The sequence below is a fragment of the Dermacentor andersoni genome, chromosome 1 (assembly GCF_023375885.2).
Source record: "Dermacentor andersoni chromosome 1, qqDerAnde1_hic_scaffold, whole genome shotgun sequence".
NCBI classification, from domain to species: domain Eukaryota; kingdom Metazoa; phylum Arthropoda; class Arachnida; order Ixodida; family Ixodidae; genus Dermacentor; species Dermacentor andersoni.
The window spans coordinates 206065888-206072894 of NC_092814.1; the positions used below are offsets into that span (position 1 = coordinate 206065888).

At 45.5% G+C, this 7007-nt stretch overlaps 1 long non-coding RNA gene across 3 annotated transcripts; it reads right to left on the minus strand.

Annotated features, from left to right (window-relative positions):
* Positions 1-3356: 3356 nt before the first annotated feature.
* On the minus strand, positions 3357-5908 carry LOC129380852 (uncharacterized). 3 transcript variants are annotated; one of them, XR_011892242.1, is made up of 3 exons: positions 5891-5908; positions 3807-4727; positions 3357-3738 (listed from the first exon to the last, which is right to left on the minus strand). It is a non-coding gene; the product is annotated as an uncharacterized lncRNA (long non-coding RNA). The 3 variants fall into 3 exon arrangements; XR_008609071.2 differs by lacking the exon at positions 5891-5908 and adding an exon at positions 5512-5779; XR_011892243.1 differs by lacking the exon at positions 5891-5908 and having other exon boundaries at positions 3807-5150.
* Between the last annotated feature and the right edge of the window lie 1099 nt (positions 5909-7007).

Here is a 7007-nt window from a genome sequence, read left to right on the forward strand (position 1 = left end):
CGAGGTAAACGTGGACCAATCCGCGATGTCGGCTTCGTGGTTGAAATACCACGTCTTTGCAACACCGGTCAAGTAGAAGGCGACGTGCCTCAATTTCTGGGTGTCGTTCCACTTGTTGCAAGAACTCACGCGGTCGTAGTGGTCGATCCAATCGTCTACGTCATCACCGCGGAGTCCCGCGAAGACAGGGGGATCGCGCTGAGGGCTCGTCACAGTCCAAGAGGGCGCCGCAGGCGGGGTCGTCGGTGTGGTAGGGTTAGAGGCGCCGGAAGGGCCGGGGTTGGAAGTGTCCATTGTTGTAGGCGTAGCTGGGTGCAGGCGGCGACCGGAACGGAGCTCCAGGGAGGACGGGAACGCGAGAGGACGTCGGGATCTTGACGTACCTCCACCACTTTATAATACCGAGACCGATCAAGTTGTCCAGCGCTGTTTATTCCAAAAAAAAGGCAACGCCCGCAGCTCACGCGCGAAGAAGTCGAAGAAGAGGGAAGATGATGATGGCTATGTACAAATGAAAACGACGAAGTACGTTAATAGTGCTTACAGTATATTTAAATATCTTGTTGCGAAATTTTGTGGATACATGCAGTGAACTTTGTTTCCAGAGACACTTTTTTTGCTTTTTATCAATCTATCTTCACTTTTGTGTATTCCATTGTACTTCGAATTTCTAATGTATATTTTGCAGAACTGTTGCTTTTTATATGTGATCTGTGTTGCAACTACGATTTCGGTGCAATTGCAATACGGAACCAGTGACAGCTACTCCTGCGCAGTACATTCGAATGAAGGACAGCGTCAATTAGCGTCAATGTACAAAAATGTAAACAGGGCTTTCGAATGACAAAGTATCATTAACATATTTGTCCTCAACTTGTTCATTTCACGGCCTTTACATTTATCATATCAGCGGCATGCACTGCTTTGCTGGTTTCGCACTGATATAGTTCTAAAGTTCGTGTGATATTTTCTTTCTTAAGAAATAGACAAACAACATGGAAGCATTGATATCAGTTATTTTTGGCACAATTTTTAGGACGTAAGAATATGTTCTTTTATGAAAAAATGCAGATTTTACTTGTCTTAACAGTGCGCAGAGTTCAAGAATTTGTTTGCAGCATCTTTGGCAACTGCAATGCAGTTATTATTCATGCATTTGATCCCACGACAAATTCTGTCAGGAGGCCAAGCTCCAACATGAGCCCCCTTACCCCCAGAACGAAATTTCTGGCTACGCCACTGGTAAATTGCAATATGTGCGATAATGTAATTAGTTAAAAACTTAATTTGTGAACTTTTGGTAATTAGTCGATTACACATTTCAATTTTTTGTGCAAGTAATGTCCGCCTCTTCGTGTAGACAAGTTCATGGACTAGAATCGTGCTATCTGCCACAGGTATTTTTTTTTTTACAATTCTGGAAATGTTCGCTGAAACACCCTGTATATAGAGGCTGATTTTTTTCAGAGCACACAAAATTTTTATTGAAAGGTCACCGTCAATTACGATACTCCCTAATGCGAAATTTAAGCGCAGATTTATGCGTTTTCATTTCGCGATATATTGACTGGCGTGGACCATCGGTCTCGAGCGACACGTTGCAAACGGAGCGAAATGTGGCGCCCTTGCCTCGCTAATCTGGAGATAGCGGGAACCAGCGCGTGGGGTGAGCGCGTGGGTGACGCGTGGGCGCGATTCACAGAAGCCACCGCCGACAAAGCTCCCAGACGACGCGCGCTACTCTGGCGCCATCTCGTAGCCACCGCCACGGCACTCACGCTTTCGCCCACGCTTTCGCCATACCCTCCTCGGCTTTCCGCTCCATGGTTCCACTGCACCCTCCTTTCCGCTTTGCTCCTCGCGCCTCTTCTTTCCATAGAGTTACTATACTGACTCTAGAGGACAAGCTACCCATAGGACCCATGCATTGAAATCGGGAACCGCAAGAGCGCCGCCATGTTGCTACGCGCCGAGGTTGCCAGCTCCTGAGACGCTTGCTAGACTTGGTGACAGTAGTCAGTTTTAATCCGGCAACCGTAGCAGCATGGCGTCTCGCTTGTAGTGTCGTGATGTGTGCGTGCAGCCGTGTGTTTGGGCTTTATAAGTTGGTTCTTTATTCTATGTTGCGGGACGGTGTGGGTGTGGTCCATGTTGGCCGTACAGGTGGCAGTTATGCAACCGAGGGATGATCCTGTTGAAGTTTCCGGCGGTATGCGGTTTTCAGCGGTCATGCCTGTTGCAGGAATGTCACGTACTCGACGAGGTTACGAGCTCGAAGCTGTGGTCAGATTCTTCGTTGGCGTTCCGTAATTCTCTTCGCACGGGCGCGGTATGTTGCAAAGCCGCTTTCGCGATCTATCGTAGCGACGATAGATCGGGTTTCTTTATTATTATAAGTACTGATCCAGCTGTAGGGCACATGTAGCCGACAAACGGAAGTCTCGGGAGAGCACCTGAGATTATAATAAAGCAGGCGGCACAGGAACTCCAGGGCACCCAAGGGACAGTGGGGGGATCAAAGCTCGAAGCAGAACGGTACGTAGGTTGGGGCCGCCGAGGCAGGTGTGTGCCAGGGAGTGTTCGCACGGACAGCTCCCCTGGCACGCGCAGCAGTGCCTCGCAAGGTCGAGATACTTTAAAGGCACCTGCGCCCATGATCTTTCTTTTGCCTCGGTGCAGTTAGCACGATTAATGAGAATAATATGGAGGGCATCCGGTGCAGTCGCGAATGCGTCATGGCAAATGTAGCTCGCGTCGCCTGGCGTGTGTAGTAATATCAGAGTTGGTTGTATGAACTTCATCATATTAATGCGCTTTGTTACGGTACCTTAACGGAATGGGTCTAGAGGACGGTGTTGGTACATTTTTTTCGTACCACCCTAATCCTGTTATACCCCCCACTACAAACTCCCCCCCCCCTTTTTTTTATGTATACATACAATTCCTTGCCATGATGGATCATAGCTTCCTTTATTTTTGAAAAATAAAGGAGGCTATGGACGGATTGACCAGTTCAAGTTGTCAACTTGTCAGTAACTGTCACAGGAATGACTGTAATAAACACAATTCCACGATCGGATTGTTTACTTTCATTTTTTGTTGTAACACTGAGGACTACATAGAACTTTATTTTGTATATGTGAGAGAAGTATGTGGATATCACGAGCTTAAGCCAATGTGCGATAACACAGACAAAACATCTGCTACAACATGAACTGAATTGAGGGCCACACAACACATACGTAATTAAAGGTGCAAAATATAGGGGGAAGCTTCAAAATACGCTCTGTAGCACTGCAAAGTATAACATATATTGTATGTGTACAATAAATGTTCAAAAAAACAACGCATCAATGTCCCATTTGCCTTCAAGTTTATTATCAAGTTCAAGTTTACTGAAGTTTATTATGAGCATATGTACAACAAGAATCTACTAACACACCCGCAGTTAAGGTGGCTGTTCGAGGTGTGCTGGCTGCCTCAGTGTAAGAAAAAAAAAATTGGGCGAATGTCGACACCAGTTCCACTGCTTCTTGCCTCTGACCTGCACGTGCCTCCGCGGCATCTTTGTGCACAAGTGTGCTGGCGTGGCGAACGTAGGAGTCATCCGAGAGAAAGAGTATCGTTTACATGGAGAAGTGGCTGTTCACATTGCCTGTCGCTTTCCCTCAAATGTTTCCTTGGCGACTAGGGTGACACACCCGCAGTCAAGGTGGCTGTTCGAGGTGTGCTGGCTGTCTAAACGAAAGAAAAAGAAAGAAATTAGATGAATGTCGATACCAGTGCTATTGCTTCTTGCCTCTTACCTGCATTTGCCTCCACGGCCTCTTGGCTTGCGGAGTCTGTATGAGGGAGCTGCTGTGGCTAGGCGAAGGCATTGTCGAAGGAAAAATAAAAGGCCATTCAAATGGGGAATTATAGAAATAAATGCAGTTCTTATGTCTGTTTCTTGCACTGTTCTTGCCTAAATGTTTTCAAAGACAGTGTCCAGAATACACCAGCACTTTGACTGCTTTTGCTGTTTACCTGCAAATGTTGCTGTGAGATCCTTAGTATGGCTGCGTGCAGCATTGTAACACTTAGTGGAGGCATTTGAAGTGGTAGCCAAAAATATAAAGAATCATCCTTGTCTGCATGAGTGCTTTAAATTTCTAGATGCAGTGGTAACTATTACTATGGTGCAAGACCCCCCCACATCTATGCGGCAAGTGCCATAGCTCGAAACTGAATTTTTCTATTAGTGTTTCACAAGGTGTCTGATATGTCCACATTAGACGTGATCCGTTTCTTATTATTTATCCCAGTGTGGAGAGAGCATCATTAAATAGTTTTTTTTTTATTTTTGCATGGCTTGCTTTTTGGTTTGTTTCTGAATTTATCAAACAGCAGTCTCATGATGCTAAAGTGACTCATGATATGACAGTCATCAGCTTTAGTTTTTCAGAAAAACAACGCATTTCCTGACCCATTGTGTGCTATCCCATTACTCGCATAATTTCTCAGAGTATTCTACCTATACTGACTTGCTTGATTTCCACTAAAGAATCTTGCATCTTCAAATACCATTCTTTCCTTAAAATCATTCGACACTTCTCATAATTTCTGTACCTTGGGCTTCTGATACTCTGCATTCACCATTTTTGCTTGTTTCTGACTAGAAATGTCTTCTTTAATTTCGAGCTTAAATTTTACCTTTGGAACACACGGAAGGGCTTGCCATTGCATATCTGCATAAAAGGGAAACATGTTTCATGCGAAATCCAATTGAAGATTGATGAATGCAGCTTGCAGTGTGATATGACTGAATGATCCATAAAAGTAACTCATCTCACTTGGTAAATTAAAGCACTTATTAGTGTGATGTACAAGATACGTTACACTAACGTGGTGGGTTCTCTTGCTTATACAGCAAAAGAATCGGTGCGCGAGAAAAAAATTATTTTTGCATACCCCTTGTACACACTGATTTATGTACACACTGATTTAAGGAAAATGAGCTGGAGCTGTCCACATAATCTACTTATTTTACCTGCGAGTATGGTCAACAAAAATGTGTCCCAGCTGCTTAGTGGTATTTGAGATTATGTCAGTATTGCATATGTGCCTGTTGTCTAAAATAACTGAATTTTGAAAATGCTCGCAGGGATCTGATGTGCATATCTGCAGTTTATGGATACATGTAAAAGACTCAGCATCAAGTGCAAGTGAACGGACCTACAGGCCCGAAGTCGATCATGCAAATAGTTTCGCTGCACAAATTTGTGACCAAAAAAGATATTCCACATGAAATGGCATGCAAGGAAGTGTTGAAAATATTGCACAGTTAATAAAACGCCTACGCTATTAATATGTGGGTTGATACACTCGTTATGCAAAACAGAGGTGAGGCGTGCAGACAGGACGCAAGAATAGAGTATTTACAAGCAAACATGCAACACGAGCGCCGCCCACTTCTCTACTCTTGTGTCCTGTCTGCACGCCTCACCTCTGTTTTGCATAATGAATCCTTACCAACTAGCTCAGCTTTCTGTCGTTCTAAGTCTCGATGCACTCGATTTCGTCCGCATTAGGCACTCGCCTCTTGATTACTTCGTGGCAGAAATACTCGGCATCAGGCTGTTTTTCTGCTGTGGCCTTTGTAGAAGCATGATTGTTCAAAGTGCAACAATTAAACAGATTCTTTGAGTTGCTTGTGGCTTCGCCAGTACAATTCCGGTGCGCTGGTCCGCCTGTCCAGCAATTTCCTACTGAAGGGAAACCTGCAAATAAAAACGCCGCTCCGCATGTAGAAAAATGCTCTACTGTGACGCTTCTCAAACGATTGTGATGCCCCACAAGAGCTGCCTACTCGCGTGATATTCTCAACAAGGAGATACATTCGTTTACTTACATGTGAAGGTATATGCCTGGGCACTTCGGGGCTTCGGTGGCACAGAAGGCAATGTCGACGCGCCATCGCATGTCACACCTAAACTGTACGAAACTACTACGCATCCAAAAAACAGATTCGAAACCGAAATTCGCGTCATCCTTTATTAAATGAATGCGTAGTTCGTGATTTACATAAGTCACGGACTTAGTGATCGCTTTCTGTAAACTTAATATTAACCCACCACCTTCATAAAACCTCAGGTATGCGTTTTTAGATGACAAAGCATACGGTAACTTGTACTTGTTTTCAGCTCTTTCAATAGTAGTTGCGCTGGCCACATTGACCAGTAGCAACAGGGCGGCGCCCTAGAGGTTCCCACTTTTCCGGCCCAGCTTTTCCTCTAGAGTTGTTCTACTAACTCTATGCTTCTTTCTGGTCACTTTTTTATTGCGAAGCAATACTACTTTAGGTCGCACTTCAGCCCGTTCCGTGGCGAGGTGGTGGTAGGCACCACTGACCTTTAGCGTGACCTCGCTGCGTGACGTCACACCACGTGACCTAGAGTGACGTCACACCAGCTGTGTAAAAACGGGGCCCCATCTCACGCCGTCGCGAGGCGAGGCGGTAGCCACCAACGGCACGGCCGGTCTCTAGGGGAGCGCGCGCTTTCCTTCTTACGGCCTTCGCATTCGCCGCGGAAGCAATGGGAGTTTTTCTCCAAGAGTTACGCCTTTGGCCGCCGCCAGGGGCGCGACGACCCTACTGCTAGGGACTGCTCTCTGCCCGCCTGCTTCTGCGGCGGCGGGCGGTGATCGCCTGGTTTCGTGCTGTTTTTCCGCTGCTTCTTGTTCAACGATTCACCGAAACGAAAGAAAACAAAAAGCAAATGATTTATCTACATGTCAGCCAATAAGTTCACACGTGAACGGAGTTTTCATAGAAAAATTCGAACCATAGAAACATCAAAGGTCCAATCACTCTCGTTCCTGAAAGGTATGACAGGGAAATGGCAGATGTTGCGGTCTGAAATGCCGAAGGTCGTATTTCGGTCAATTTCTTACATGTCTCATAGTCCATGCCGAAGTTAAGTGCTGGTAGAGAAGTTAGTTAATGCGAAGGTTAACGGAATGTTTTA